This window comes from Hibiscus syriacus, unplaced genomic scaffold, assembly GCF_006381635.1.
Source record: "Hibiscus syriacus cultivar Baekdansim isolate YM2019G1 unplaced genomic scaffold, ASM638163v2 tig00110483_pilon, whole genome shotgun sequence".
In the NCBI taxonomy this organism is placed as follows: domain Eukaryota; kingdom Viridiplantae; phylum Streptophyta; class Magnoliopsida; order Malvales; family Malvaceae; genus Hibiscus; species Hibiscus syriacus.
In genome coordinates, this window is record NW_024062759.1 from 515,199 (window position 1) to 532,217 (window position 17,019).

Here is a 17,019-nt window from a genome sequence, read left to right on the forward strand (position 1 = left end):
GAGGTTCAATTTTTTTTGGTAACGAGCACACGACATGTATAGAAATGAGTAATGGTGTTCGGCTTTGGAGGGAACACGAAAGGTTTAATCTTGTTACTTGTCAAAGATCTATAATTAATGAAGTAGTAAAATAACCTTTAATTCATTTGATATGCAAAGATTTACAAGATTAAAACTTGATTTATTGCTCATAACCTTAGAAAATGACATAAGTTCAATCATCAAACTATTTTAAGAAAATAATACACATTCAAACAGGGCATTATTATTCTTATAAGGTTTCATGGTCTTCTTTTTCAATTCGCACCAGAATGTCTCATTACATGTTAGAGGTCAATGTCCCTGGGTCAAAAAAATTCTAGACCTTGCTCTTTGGTGCCCTACAGATCTCAATGATGTGCCTCGAACTTCAAATGGTGCTAATATCCGTCCATAGCTCTCAATTTTTTATAGGTACAAATGGGGTGACTTCAATTTACCTCAAAAACCTCTATCACAAGATTCTCTGTGAGTTACTCCCGGGATCCGTGATTAATGCATGTTGAGATACAATGTATATTATGCAATGTATGATGTATAGATGCGAATGCAAAGATGCAAAGATGAACATACGAATACAAAAGTACAGAAATGGGAATACAAAATGCTAGATGCAAATGCAACAAAGGAATTGCTCCCTAAAGTAATTATTCCTTGAACAATTCTTGAGAACCTGTAATGTCTCGATAGATTGGGGAAGTGAAAATCTGGTCAATCTTCAAGTTGTCCTACTATTGCGAGCGTTTGGGTATTGCGTCATCTTTCATAAGATTTAGGCATATTCAAAACCTCTAAAACCTCTGCTTCGCCTCCTACTTTCAGAAATTTATCGAGATGATTTGTGAGCTTCAACTATTGGCTCCAGCGTCGAATCTTCTTGAGTCAAATTTGTTACCTCAGTAGGTAGATGTCTAGCTTGTCTCCTTAGCAGGTAGACTATCTCTTGATGCTACTCGATCTACATAGAGAATCATTGAAATTCTATCTAACCCAATGAAAGACATTGTTGTGGGAATTGTTTCTCAAGAACCTTCTAAAATATCAATTATTCCAGGGATCAATACATTTGAAGGATATGTCATTTCATGCAAAAATACAACCAAGCACAAGACAAGATAAAAGAAAATCAAGTTAGTAGAAGCAATACAAAAAGAATCAAATTAGTTAAAATGATTATTCAAAGAAATGTAAGCTTATCAAAAATAATTAAACACGACTCAAAACTGAGACTAAAAATGAAGCATACAAAGAATATTAAGAGTCCTAACCGCATGCGTTCTAGTTTTCTTAGGTTATCCACATGGCTCTAGCAGGGTATGTTTACTAAATTCTCTACATGAATTTTGATTATAGCAAAGGGTTACCAAGCTATCCTTACAACCTATTAAGGTTAACAAGGACTATGATTCTGGCCCATTATAGGCTTGCAAATTGGATTCAACTTAGGAGATCACACCACAATTTAAGAAATTGTAAATCTTGAGTTCAAACTTTATTTAATTGAATATTCACTATGGATGCACAATTGAAAATGATGTTCGTTTATTTAAGCCAATAGTGTTCACCCCTAGCATGAATGCGGGAGATCAACTATTATACCCAATTACCGAACATTGCCTTAGTTGTGAAATAGAAATGCAATCAAATAATCAATTATGTCAACCTAATTATACTAGATACTTAATTAAGGCTTCCCCTAACCTACAATGTCAAATTATGTAATTTAAAGAACCTAGAGGGCTAAACCTAGAAATGGAGGCACTAATATTAATCATATTTGATTTTAACCAATTGTTGTAAAGAATAATCGAGATGGTCCCTTGAGCATGAACGTGAGGGCTAACTCAGATTACTCCATAAATTAGAGGACTAAATTGAAATATTCCTAAAGTGGAGGCTCTTCATAATAACCTATTTAATTATGTTAAAGAATTTCCTAATTAAAGAAATTGATGGATTAAAGTGTGAACATTTAAACCTAAGTGTTGGGATTGATGAAGCTCAAAATTGACAACCGAAATAATTTGTCAAGATGGGGTGAATTGGGTTTTTAAGGTTTTTAGGGAGTAAGGAGACTTAAAGGATAAGAAAATTGATGCACAAGAATATATAGTGGTTCAACTCTCTCAATGAAGTCTACATCCACTACCTTAGCTCCTCATTAAGGATTTTCCAATCCACTAATTTTTTCTTTCTTTTTCAAGGATAAAGAGATAACCTTTACAACTCTCTAGATTTTCACTTGACTAAACTAGAACCAAACCCCTTTTATAAAAAGAAAAATGTGTAAACAAGAAAACCCTTCTAAGGTAGGTGTTTACAAAAATTTAAGCTCACAAAAACATAATTATTTACAAGAGAAAGGAAATAAAGAGTGAAAAGCTATTCTTTTGTGTTTGATTTCTTTGATAGGTGTTCTCACTCTTCTTTAAGTGTCTTGAACTTGTATTTATAGGTTGGAATGTGTTTGTGGTCGTTTCTAGCCGTTGGGAGTGATTTGGAGTCGTTGGGGATGTTTTTCTGCAAAATAAAATTATCTAGGACAGGGAGTATCGATACTCCTTTAATAAGTATTGATACTTCCTTTGTTATTTTTAAATAAAATTAACTGTTAAGGACCGTTGGGCTTGAAAATATCGATACTATGCTCATGGTATCGATACTACTATGTAAAGTAGTATCAATACTCAAGGGAGTATTGATACCTATTTTGCATTCTAGAATTTGAGCTATTTGGAAAACACATGGTAGTATTGATACTACCTAGCGAGTATCGATACTTCTCTTACCTTTGGTATCAATACCATAGGAACAATATCTATACTGTTCATGCAATATCGATATTGTAATAACAATATCGGTACTACGTGCCCAGAAAAGCATTTTGTGTTCAAATTTACTTTTAATGGACTTTGAATTATTTTTGAAAACTTCTGAAAACTTTGAACAAATTCAATTCAAGTCCAAAAAACATTTTTCCTTAATTTGTTATTGATGAGTTTTCAGAATCGTTAATATTTGCTCGTTATTTCTTTGATTTTATGGATTTGTTGATGCTGATTTGGTTGTGCTATGCTTATTTTCGTGCATGTCCTTACTTTCCAAAATTAGTGATAAAACGGGTTTATTCTGCATTTTTTTATTATTTGGTCACACCTGGAGACATGGGCACGACTCTAGGCATGACACGGTCTGACGTGGTAATTTCTAGAAGGTCCAGTCAGTGGCGGTTTCTAGAAGATCTACTCAGCGCATCTTCTGGAAGATGGACGAGCAGAGTTGCATTAGGAGACTTGTTTAAAGTTTGAATTAAAAAAAAATATCATTAGGATTATTTTATTTTAATTTATTTGTTTATCCCTAGGCTTTGAGAGGCTATAAATACCCTCTTGGGTAAGGCTAAACACACATCTCATATTACAATATTCTTTTCTTTCTAGTTTTATTAAAGTTTTCTTTTTATTTTACTTTTCAAGTTTTTTCGTTTTTACTTTTATTTTTCAACTTGTTTTTAAATATGCTAAGAATGACTTTTGTCATGCTTAGCTAAATTTTTCATAAGCCGAGAGCTGAAGCGATGACTCAATTCTAACAGGAGAATTGAAACAAGCCCTTAATATTTTCGGAATATCTCTCTCAATCTCTGCACTTATTTTTCAAAATCAAAACAGTTTTTCAAAATAAAAGATAGACTTTGGTCTAGTTTTTTGTTGCGATTAAACTTGTGGGAGAAATATTCGACTTATAGAAAACACATTCGACTTCCTGGAAACACACTTGGCGAGATAGCTTCGCCAAGAGGGAATTGAGATCGAAATTGATGGTTATAGAAGCAACAATCCGAGTCGATCGCCATGAACTTAAACGGTAATTGATCTACGACAATTGATGTTGATTAGATCAATTTCTGAAGCCAGAATCGAATATTGCCTTGGGTATTCGGTATACAAAATAGAGTCACGAGGATAGCTCTTGTAGACAAAGTAACAGACGTGAATCCCAAAGGGAAAATCTAATTCGATGATCTGAAGAAAATTGAGTCAAAGCGAAGCTTGAGGCTATTTTTACCACATTCATTTTTCGACTTTAAAATCCTTTCTTTATTTTTACTTTAATTTGTTGTTATTATTATTTAAATCACTTTTTACCAAAAACCCCTCATTTACTACTTTCACGCCTGGCTTAAACAAATCAAACAGAAATTTATAATTTTCTAAGTCCCTGTGGAATCAACCCTTAATTCTCTTTACACGAATTTCCTTATTTATTAACCGAGAAGAAGAAATTTATTTTAACATCGAAAACGACAGTTGTCAAACTGGCGCCGTTGCCAAAGACTTCGCCAATGTTACTAATTTTTGTTTGCTTTTGATTTATGACTAGGACTAATCTAGGCGCATTAGTGGAGTATGAACCGGAGATCGAAGCCAAAGCTAGGAGACTTCACGCACAGACGCTTCGGGAAAGAAGGAGACAACAATCAAATCCATAAGAAGAATCAAATTCAGGTAAATCCGTTAATACAATTCATATGGTCGATCCTACTATCAAAGAGTTAGCCGCGGAACCTACTGAATAAGAGCCTTTGTGTATTGATTTTCCCCAAGGTGAAACTTCGTACCAGTTGAAAACTGGCCTTATTCATCTCATCCCTACATTCCACAGATTGTCAAACGAGAATCCACACAAATATCTCACGGAATTTCACATAGTCTGTTCCAGCATGAGACCATAGGGAGTAACTGAGGATCAAATCAAACTTAGAGTTTTTCCTTTTTCCTTAGCCAATTCGGCTAAAGAGTGATTATTTTATCTTCCCATAATTCTATTACTACATGGGCTCAAGTGACTCGTCTTTTTCTTGACAGGTTTTTCCTTGCGGCGAAAGTAAGTGAACTACGAAGGAAAATACTTAGAGTCAAGCAACTTTATGGAGAGTCACTTTATGACTATTGGGAGCGATTTAAAAATTATGTGCTAGTTTCCCACAATATAGGATAACATAACAAACACTCATTCAATACTTTTATGAAAGATTAATTCACCTGAAGATGAAGATGATCGATGCTGCCAGCGGTGGAGCCTTGGTGAATATGACTCCTATTGAGGCTAGGGATTTAATTTTCACAATGGCCGTAAACTCCCAACAATTTGCACAAATAATGAACCACCTCGAAGGGTTCATGAGATAAGTTCATCTTCCTTAGAAAATAAGATAAATAAGTTAACTGAAGTCGTCAACTCTCTTGTTGTAGAAAAGGCAGGACGAAACATATCGTATGGAATATGTGCATTACCTGATCATCTGACAGACGACTATCCACTGATTCAAGATAACACAGCAGCTCAAGTCAATGCAGTTGGAAACTTTCCAGGACCTCCCCAAAGAGCTTACAATCCCTACTACAATACTTACAACCCAGGATGAATGAATCATCCGAATTTTAGTTATGCTCAAAACACAAGGGCGAATCAAGATTATCAAGTGAGACCGCCTCCACCACCCCAATAGCTGCAGAAGACATTATTAGAGTCAATTGTGGATAGGTTAGCACTTTCCCAGGGACAATTCAAAATTCGTACTGAAGCCCACTTCCAAGAGATAGACAAGCAGATAACTCAACTGACTCAAACCATAGGGATATTAGAATTACAAAGGAGGCTATCATCACAAACTGAGCCGAATCCAAGAGAGAATATTAGCGTCATCACCCTCAGAAGCAGTACAATTTTTGAACAACCAGACCCAAAGGAAGTAAGCGTAAGATCTCGGAAGAAAGAAGAAAATTTGAACTCTGAGAGGGAAGAATAAGAAATTGACGTAGAATCCCGAGAAAAGAATAAAGATGAATCAGAAACTAATTCTGTGCCATTTACCTATGCCATTCCGCCTCTGTTTCCTGAAAGATTCATTAAAAGAGACAAACAATCAGAGGAGAGAGAAATCTTGGATGTATTACGGAAAGTAGAAATAAATATTTCGCTTCTTGAGGTAATTCGAAAAGTACCGAGGTATGCCAGATACCTTAAAGATCTCTATACTAATAAAAGGTGACTTACCAGAAATGAGAAGGTGAATTTAGGTGATAACGTCTCAGCAGTTTTCAAACGACCGCTTCCACCGAAGTATAAGGACCAAGGTATGTTTTCAATACCTTGTAAAATTGGTGAGGTTAAAATCAAGCGAGCTATGTGCGATCTAGGTGCCTCTATCAATGTAATGCCTCTCTTCGTCTATTATTTAATTTCCACTGAGCCTTTAAAGGAGACGAGAGTTACACTTCAGCTCACCGACAAATCAATTATTTATCTTGAATGACTCATAGAAAATGTTCTAGTAGAGGTAGAAGACTTAATTTTCCCTGCTAATTTTTATGTGATTGATATGAAAAATTATCATAGCAACATTGGTTCTAAAATCCTCCTCAGTCGTCCCTTTCTGAGTACGACAAATGCAAAAATTAACGTTCGAAGTGGTATTTTTACTATAGAGTTCGACGGTGAGATCGTAAAATTTGATGTTTATAAAGCAATGAGATATCCAGATAATGTGCATAGTATTAATTTTGTTGGCGTTATTAAACTTGTTGATGATAAATCTAACTTCGTTGATGATTTATATAGGAAATCGGATGATAAAAAAAATGATATAAGGGAGTTGAAAAATATTTCAGTTGTTGATTTAGAATTGATCTTAACTCCTTTAAAAACTAAAGATTTACCTTTCCTTTTGCAGGCACCAAAAATTAAGTCGAAACCATCGAGGAATCATTTGAAGAAATCAATTTTTGGTAAAAAAGATGTTTTGACAGCCATTCTTTTTGACAAGATTTTTAATTTGGGAAAGATCCGAAGAAATCTTTATTAGAATTTTCGAATTTCTCATAAGGAATTTCTTAGTTGGAAAAAGAGAATGAAGTGAAAGTGTTTGTCATGGAACCTGTAGTCTGAATCAGGTCGTCGAGATAACAACATTAAACAAAGCACTTTATGGGAGGCAACCCATTGTTTTTAATTCCGTTACATTTTCAATTTTTATTTTTATTTTGATTAAGAATGTTTCATTTAATTTTTATTATTATTTTGTAGGAACCGAATGTTTTTCAAACTTAAACAACGAAGAATTAAGAGATTATCATCCGAAAAATGCCAAATTCGGCCCCTAGGAGCATGTAATGGAGTACAAAAGCAGTGTAGTACCGATACCCCTATGACGGTATCGGTACCGTGGAAACAGAATTGAAATATGGTACTGATACCCTCAAATTGTATCGATACTACTATATAGTGGTATCGATACCCCTCTGACTGTATCGATACCTTTGACTCCCTATGGCACACGTTAGCAAACTTCTAAGGGAACCGTGGTCGTCATTAAATCCGAGGAGTACTTTATTCCTTCTCTTGTACTTTAATTTTACGTTTCGAGGAAAAACGCTTTAAGTGAGGGGAGTAGAGTGTAGGTTGAATTTCCCTTTTGCTTATCTTTATGTTTTGATGCTAGTATGTGTTGGTTGGATTTGCGGAAATTTCATTTAATTTCTTTGTCTTGTTGAATATCTGTGGTATGTTATGCTTGCTTGGGAACACATGATTGTTTAGGTTAGGATGTTATTGATAGCGAATAGCATGAATTGTGATCAAGTTTGTATTTTTGTGATATTCTATGATTTTGTTTGTTAAAATGTGATCAGCTCAATGCATGAAACAATTTGGTGAGATTTGAGCCATTACGAACATATCATTTTCGCTCTCATTTTGTTGGATTGAGTGTGTCAAATTTGACATTGGTATTTGAGAACCTGCATTTTAAATACATTCGAGATTACATATGAACATGATGATTAAATATGATTTGGGCACCTTAGGATTAACAATTCCATTTTCCCTCACTAAATTGTCTACCCATGCATTTTTCCCCCTAGTTAACCATTTTTGAGCCTATTCCCATTTCTTTGTTTTCACCATATTCATAAACTCGAGCCTTTTTATTTTATCTCTCTTTTCTACCCTTTTCAGGGTAAGTAAATATTTTAACCATTGTATGCTCCATCGGAAAAAGTAATAAGAAAAAAAGAAAAAAAAACAGCAGTTCGAAAAAGAAAAAAAAAGAAGAAAAAAAGAAAAAAAATGTTGTTCGAAAAAAAGAGAGAAAAAAGACATGAAAAAATGAAAAACAAAACAACAAAAATGTGAAAAAGAAAAAAATCAAATGCATTCCGAAAAGAATTTTGTTGTTTGATAGTTTGTCTTTTTATCTTGTTGCGCTTAATGTTTTGATGAAGTTGAACTTGTTATTTGTTAGTTCTTTGCCTTGAATTCTAGCCATATTAATTAGCCTTTTCTCCACCTTTACCTAAGCATTGTTATAACCAATAAAAGACCCTTTGATTTATGCATCTTGATCTTATTAGTAGTGGAGATTTGATTTACTTGCAGACATATGGCAATATCGTGTCGATTCTGACATTGAGCGTTTCTTTACCCCAAACACATTGAGTGATTTGAGTGAATCCCGGTAAGATGTTAAGTTATAAGCATTGAGATTAATGAATGAATTGATATTACAATTGCACTTGACTTGTTCCAATTGGTGATGTTCAATTGATTGATTTCTTGACTTGAATAGTTATTGTGGTCTCTACCTTGCTTCCTCGGATGTGAAACTTGACAAAGAACGGTAAATGAAATTTTTGACTGGTTTGATTAATCATACTTGAGGACAAGCATGAGATAAGTGAGGTGAAATTTGATGAGTGTTCAGAATCGTTAATATTTGCTCGTTATTTCTTCGATTTTGTGGATTTGTTGATGCTGATTCGGTTGTGCTATGCTTTTTTTCGTGCATGTCCTTACTTTCCAGAATTAGTGATAAAACGGGTGCATTATACATTTTTTATTATTTGGTCATGGCTAGAGATATGGGCACGACTCTGGGCATGACACGATCTGACGTGATAATTTCTAGAAGGTTCAATCAGCTGCGATTTCTAGAAGATCTACTCAGCGCGCCTTCTGGAAGATGGATGAGCAGAGTTGCATTAGGAGACTTGTTTAAAGTTTGAATTTAGAAAAAAAATTGTCTTTAGGATTATTTTATTTTAATTTCTTTATTTATCCTTAGGCTTTGAGAGGCTATAAATACCCTCTTGGGTAAGCCTAAACACACATCTCATATTACAATATTCTTTTCTTTCTAGTTTTATTAAAGCTATCTCTTTTATTTTACTTTTCAAGTTTTTTTATTTTTACTTTTATTTTCAACTTGTTTTTAAATATGATAAGTATGGCTTTTTTCATGCTTAGCTAAATTTTTCATAAGCCGAGAGCTGAAGCGATGAATCAATTCCAACGAGAGAATTGAAACATGCCCTTAATATCTTAGGAATATCTCTCTCAATCTCTGCACTTATTTTTCAAAATCAAAACAGTTTTTCAAAATCAAAGATAGACTTTGGTCTAGATTATTATTGCGATTAAACGTGTGGGAGGAAGATTCGACTTATAGAAAGCACCTTCGACTTCCTGGGAACACACTTGGTGAGATATCTTCGCCAAGAGGGAATTGAGATCGGAATTGACGGTTATAGAAGCAACAATCCAAGTCGGTCGCCATGAACTTAAACGGTAATTGATCTACGACAATTGATGTTGATTAGATCAATTTCCAAAGCCAGAATCAAAGATTGCCTTGCGTATTCGGTATACAAAATAGAGTCACGGGGATAGCCCTTGTAAACAAAGTAACCGACGTGAATCCCGAAGGGAAAATCTAATTCGATGATATGAAGGAAATTGAGTCAAAGCGAAGCTTGAGGCTGTTTTTACCACATTCATTTTTCGACTTTAAAATCCTTTCTTTATTTTTACTTTAATTCGTTGTTATTATTATTTAAATCACTTTTTACCAACCCCCCCATTTACTACTTTCACGCCTGGCTTAAACAAATCGAACATAAATTTATAATTTTCTAAGTCCCTGTAGAATCGACCCTTACTTCTTTTTCCTACGAATTTCATTATTTATTAACCGAGAAGAAAGAATTTATTTTGACATCGAAAACGATAGTTGTCAATTATATCAAAATATTATAAAAAGTGGTTCAATAATCTCCTCCTTTTTGATATAACAAAACATTTGAAATATTGTTTTTGGCAAAACTCCCCCTTAATAAAACATTTCATGTAAAAGATAATTATTTGGAAAATATTAAAGCTTTCCCTTTTTCATTTTTGAAATTGAATTTTTCAAACCCATTCTTCTCCCTCTTTTTGTTATATCAAAGATAATTCAACTTTAAAGTTCAAAAATAACAATGGAGAGTAAGTAGTAATTTTAACATTAAAATCATTTGAAAAATCAAAGCTCCCTCTCAATAAAAGCATTCCAAACAAAATTTTGACTTTAAAAATCATGACACTTAAAAAAATTGAATTTCAACAAAGATGAACAAACATGTTAGTAGCACTTGAAATTCAGTATATCCAAGTGTAATAAACTTTAAGCAATACCAATTGTTAAATTTAAGTACATGTGCATAAAGTTATCCAAAAATTTTATGAATTTGAAAATTTTGATATCAATTGTTAGAGAGATATCATTTGCAATAAATTACATGCATAAACATTTAAATTTAGGTCAAAAATTAAAACTTGTAAAAACAAGGCATTTAAAACAATTTTGACCAAAATTCATTAAGATAAATAAACATTTATGTAAAATCATTAAAACATTAGAAAATGTTAATCATAACATATTTTCAACATACATGAGATAGAAAACATTTGAAATTATTTAAAATCAAAACTCATGCATGCTTACAACAAATAGGCAACCAATTTATCAAAACAAAAGCATTAATCTTAGAGGTTACCCATTCCTTTTCAAGTGTGGCTAAAGCATTTAAACATCTTCATTTTCATCATCATTTCTCCCACACACCTACAAGAGACATTCATTTGGATTTTGGTATCAAAATTCCTTTGGTTCCTTAGGCGTTAGTTTTAATGCCCCTTGTTCCTTTAGGGACCCATACTTGTTTAATTTTAAAACGTTTACCTTTCTTTAAATGACAAGTATGTTCCATGTGACCATGATAATGACAATGTAAGCATTTTGTCATTATGGAACTAGATGAATTATTTAAAATGATTTCTTTTTCTTTTGTTAAGCATTCAAGCTTAACTTTTAAATCAAAACATTCTTTTTCAAAATTTTCAATTTTCACTTTTGAATACTCTAAATCATGTTTCAAAATTTCATTTCGTTTTTCAAAATCCAATTTTGCTTTCAAAAGAAAATCGTTTTCAACTTTAAGTTTTGAAATTAATTTCTTATTTTTGGAATTCATGGTTTTAAATTCCAAATATAACTTATTATATGAATCTTGTAACTCTTTAAATGAATAAGAATTTAAATCACAAGAGTTGGAGGATACCATTAAATCTTCTTCGATGGCCATAAGGCAAATGTTGGCTACTTCATCTTTATCATGGGAGTCATCTTCATCACTCCAAGCTGCCATAAATGCCTTCTTTTTACTTGATCCCTTCTTCTTTAGGAGGGGACAATCATACTTGACATGCCCCGTTCTTTAACAATAAAAGAACATAGGGGGCTCTTCTTTTTGCTTGATTCATGCTTCACTTCCTTAGAAGTCATGAATCTCTTGAATCCTTTGAAGAGCTTGTCCATATCTTCTTCTTCTTTATCATCTTCATCTACCTCTTCACTTGAGTCTTGATTTCTCTCATTGGTGGATTTGAAGGCAATGCCTACCTCCTCATTCTTCTTGTTTTTCTTCTCTTCATATTCTTCTTCTTCCTTTATCATTAACTCATGAGTGAGAAGAGAATCGATAAGCTCATCAAGAGTGAGAGTCTTTAGGTTTTTAGCTTCTATGATCGTCGTCTTTTTCGATTACCAAGACTTTGGAAGATAGTAAATCATATTTCTCATAAGCTTCTCATTAGGGATCACTTCTCCAAATCCCTTGAGACCTTGAAAATCACAGAAAATCTATCCGTCATAGCTTTGATGTCTTCATCCGGTTTTATCTTGAATTTCTCATAGCTATGGTTGAGAAGACAAATATTGGTTTCCCTCACTTCATTGGTTCCTTCATGAGTGACTTAGAGCTTGTCTCAAATCTTCTTGGCATTATAACAAGAGGAGACTCTTCCATATTCATCTGGGCCTAATGCACAAAATAAAATATGCATAGCATTTGAATTGAGTTGAAACTTCTTTTTTTCTCCATCACTCCACTCATCCATATCACCGGGTGGAATGAAGTATCCCTTTATGATTGAGTTCCAAGATCATTGGCTTTAATGAATAGTATCATCATATTCTTCCAATAGGCATAATTTGCTCCATTGAAATAAGGTGGCTTGTTGACCGTTTGAGAGTCTTCAATGTAGTAAGAGCCGGTGGCCTAAGCCATATACTCGATTGCGTCAAAAATTGATAGAGCTTCTTTAAAGATCGTCTCAAGGTGATTAAATCTTCTAATGAGTCAAGCTCTGATACCAATTATTGGGAATGATGAAGCTCAAAATTGACAACCGAAATAATTTGCCAAGATGGGGTGAATTGTCTTTCTAAGTTTTTAGGGAGTAAGAAGATTTAAAGGATAAAAAAATTGATGCACAAGAATTTATAGTGGTTCAACTCCCTCAATGAAGTCTACATCTCCTCACTAAGGATTTTCTAACAAATCCACTAATTTGTTCTTTCTTTTCAAGGATAAAGAGATAACATTTACAACTCCCTACTTTTTCACTTGGCTAAACTAGAACCAAACCCTTTTTACAAAAAGAAAAAGGTGTAAATAAGAAAACCCTTACAAGGTAAGTGTTTAAAAAATTTAAGCTCACAAAAATACAACTATTTACAAGAGAAAGGAAATAAAGAGTGAAAAACTCTTCTTTTGAGTTTGATTTCTTTAATAGGTGTTCTCACCATTCTTCAAGTGTCTTGAACTTGTATTTATAGGTTGAAATGTGTTTGTGGCCGTTTATAGCCGTTGGGAGTGATTTGGAGCCATTGGGGATATTTCTCTGTAAAATAAAATTGCCCATGACATGGAGTATCGATACTCCTTTAATGAGTATCGGTACTTCCTATGTTATTTTTAAATAAAACTAGTCGTTAAAGACAGTTGGCCTTGACGGTATCGATTCTATGCTCATGGTATCGATACTACTATGTAAAGTAGTATCGATACTCCTTTGAGTATCAATACCTATTTTGCATTCTGGAATTTGAGCTATTTGGAAAAAACATGGTAGTATCGATACTACCTAACGAGTATCGATACTTCTCTTACCTTTGGTATCGGTACTACAGGAACAATATCGGTACTGTTCATACAGTATCGATATTGTAAGAACAATATCGATACTGTAAGAACAATATCGGTACTACGTACCCAGAAAAGCATTTTGTGTTCAAATTCACTTTTAATGGAATTTGAATTACTTTTAAAAACTTTTGAAAACTTTGAACAAAGTCAATTCAAGTCCAAAAAACATTTTGCGTTAATTTGTTATATCAAAATATTATAAAAAGTGGTTCAACACTAAGGACTAACCTTAAAGCCTAAAAATTTCTAATAAGAACTTAATTTAAAGGAATCTAAATCTAAAGGTTTGAGTTTAAAATAAAATAAAGTAAAGAAAACATTAAATATAAAGAATATAAATTAAAAGCATCAAAATAAAAGAAATTAACAAGCACACATAATTTGAATGTACTAAAATTAATAATACAAATTTAATAATAATAAAAACTAATTAATAACTTAAAAATATAACACTAAATTTATTAAACCAAATTAATATTAAGTTAATCAATAAAAATTAATCTAGGGATTAAATTGAAACAGGCAGAATAATTGAGGGGCTAAGTTAAAAAATAACCATACAACAATGACCTAAACATAAAAATGAGGGTAAACTAAGGGGATCTAAGATTAATTTTCTACTTTTTATAAGCCAAATATGCACTAATAAATACAAATGAGAAAATTACAAGATCAGACCAGTAAGATTAAAATAAAATTAAAACAATCACTGCAGGTAACCAAAATGAAAAAACACACGTAAAGTAGATAGATTAAATTGCAATTCTTCGTTTTGTAACAAAAATACATTCAATAAAAACAAAAAAAGATAAATAGCACTATTATGACATTAAAATTTAAAATAAGATAAATAGGCACGAAATCAATTATCAGAATGTAAATTCAAACTGAAAGTAGAGGATCTCAACAGAAATTTAAACCTGAATAATTAATTAAATCCAAAAATGTAAAACTACAACCTAAATACATGCATTCAAACAAAATAATAAAAAGGGACGAACATGCGACTATTTTATAAAAATACGACAATAATAAAGAGACCTAAGGCGAAATAACCCTTAAACTTATGTTATAAAACCCATCTTTTTTTTTTTTTTTTTGTTTATTTCATTTTAAACCTGGAAACTAAAAAAAACATTTCCTCCTCCTTTTCACTCTCTCAACCACTCTCTCTCGCCACCTCCCACTTTCTCGATCGAAACCCGACGACCACCGTACATCGGTGGTTCTCCTCCTTCCCGACCACCATCCACGGTGGTCCGATGACCTTAACCGAACCTAAAACTCACCCACAATCTTCACTTTATTCTTATGGACCCTGATTTGGGATCTAAAACACTAAACCGAGACTCTAAACGGCTCAAAAATTTCCCCGACCCTTCAACTAAGCTCTTTCTGGTGACCCAGGACTATGGTAGCTCTCAACTAGGCTCTAACGCTCACATCGGTCCCTTAACACCACATGTAAAACTCCTAAGGGTATTCTCTTTTACCGATTCCTTTTCCGATGATTAGTTCCGACGATGAAACCCCAAACAGCTATGAGACAAAGTCAAAGAGACCTTATCGGCTCTCATACAACTCAGGTGAACCCACACTAAACCCTTCTCTCTTTGCTTGGTTTCTTAGGAAAGAAAAAAATATAAATAAAAGAAAATTGTTGTTTTTATGTTTCGAATTAGACCTAGAAATTACCTTAAAAAAATGGGTTTCTGTTGCTTTGGATTCCAGAGGAAAATTGAAGGGAAAGATCCCTATTAGTATTGCTTTCAAAATGGAAGGGAGAGATCCCTTTTACATTGGTTTGTTTGGGGTTAATATTTAACCCTCACTATTACAACTAAAATTTAGAATAAAATTCCATTTTTTTTGTCTTCTTTCCTTTGAATGTGATATTGCTCTGGATGTTTGGGATGATTTGGTGCGAATCAGACAGACATGGCAGCAGCTGTGGATGAGCTGGGATCAGTGCAGGAACGTTAACCGCATATTCAGGGGTTGTTTTGCTCCTCTTTCCTTTTTTTTAATGATTTTTTGGTAATAATAATAATAATAAATATTTTGGGATAAAAATGTTGAGTACACTGCTAAACCTTCAGTATCATATACAACTACAAAATCGTCTAATCACTAGGATCACTGAATGTTAGTGTTATAAATTTTCCTTGAATCCTTTTTTTTTCCCCACTTGGAATAACATGAAAAATGCAGAAAAATACCGTTCTAAGCAGTCAATGGGCAAGATAATACTGAAAGAAAAAAGACTACAGGAAATAAGTAGGATACAACTAACATGTCATTCATCATTCTTGCTTTGATATTCTCTTCAGAAGTTTGTACATGCCAAAGACATTTTTCTCCTGGATGAAAATGACCTATATTTGGCAGGTGAGGTCTCCCTGTCCAAGTATGGTAGTGCTGTGATAGGATGAAATAGGCATAATTTCATTTAACTATATAAAGAACAATGTATTAGAAAAACAGGAAAATATATAAAAGAAACTACTTTACCTCCCATGATTGGAGGTCATTTCCACGAAAAGGGTAAGGCCGGTTCAGCTGCAGCTCAACCAGGAATGTACAAGCTTGAACATCTTGGAGATGCAAATTTTAGTGAGTTAATATACAGCTGAGACTATATATAGCAGTGAAGCATAAAGATTGAAGTTATTCTAATATGAACTAGGTCATAGAAAGGGTAAATTACATGCTAATCTGATGACTTGTTTTTATTGTTGAAGTATGGTGGTGCAGCTGCAGTCCCTCCCAGAGTATCATTGAAAGGGGATGGAAGAAGACCTCGGAATCCGTCATCAATCCATCTCGCTTCACCAATATGAGCAGGCACAAAAAATGATGATGGGTAACGGTGCCACTCACTTCCAACACGAAGTACAGAATCTGCAATGAAACATTCGTTTTTGTTGGTAACAGCATTCTTCAGCATAGATGCCAAGCATAAACGATTAAGAAAATTCAGCAAAAGAATGTATATTCAAAACTTTTATTAGAACTACAAGGCAACTGTAAAGGAAGGCTATACCAGGGATTTAAATAGCATTCGCGGTCACGTTTTCGATCGCGTCACATTTATCTTGCGGACATAATGAATGTCATTATGGGTATCGCAGTCGTGAATTTTTTTAAATGTTGCACAACTTACTCTAAAATGACTAAATTAAATATAATTAAAAATAAAATTGTAAAATTTAAATTATAGAAATTTAGATTATTTAAATTAAGACTAAATTAAATAAAAAGTAAAGTTTACATTTTAAATTAAGGATTAAATTATAAATTTTAAAAGTTGGAGGGATGTTAAATTAATATATCTTTTAAAAAAATAAAATAAATAAACCTCCTACTTCCCCTTTTAGCCTGAAACAAAAAAAAAGCTTTTACTCTAACTTTCCCCTCCCCTTCGATTTCATTGTCTTAAACAAAAAAAAAAAATTGCTTTCACTTTCAACTCCACCTCCCTCTTCCTCCTCCTCCGACCTTTTAATTTTTGAAACAAAAAAAATTGTGGTTGGAATCACGGTTGGAATAACGCTTATAGCGTCCCGTGATCGACGTAATCCACCGTTACCCGTTAAATTGCGGGTGCGATATA

General features: G+C 33.3%; 1 long non-coding RNA gene across 1 annotated transcript; it reads left to right on the forward strand.

Moving 5' to 3' along the window:
* The first annotated feature begins 14,531 nt into the window (after positions 1–14,531).
* On the forward strand, positions 14,532–15,661 carry LOC120129156. Its single transcript, XR_005516711.1, has 2 exons — positions 14,532–14,992; positions 15,339–15,661. It is a non-coding gene; the product is annotated as an uncharacterized LOC120129156 (long non-coding RNA).
* Positions 15,662–17,019: the final 1,358 nt, after the last annotated feature.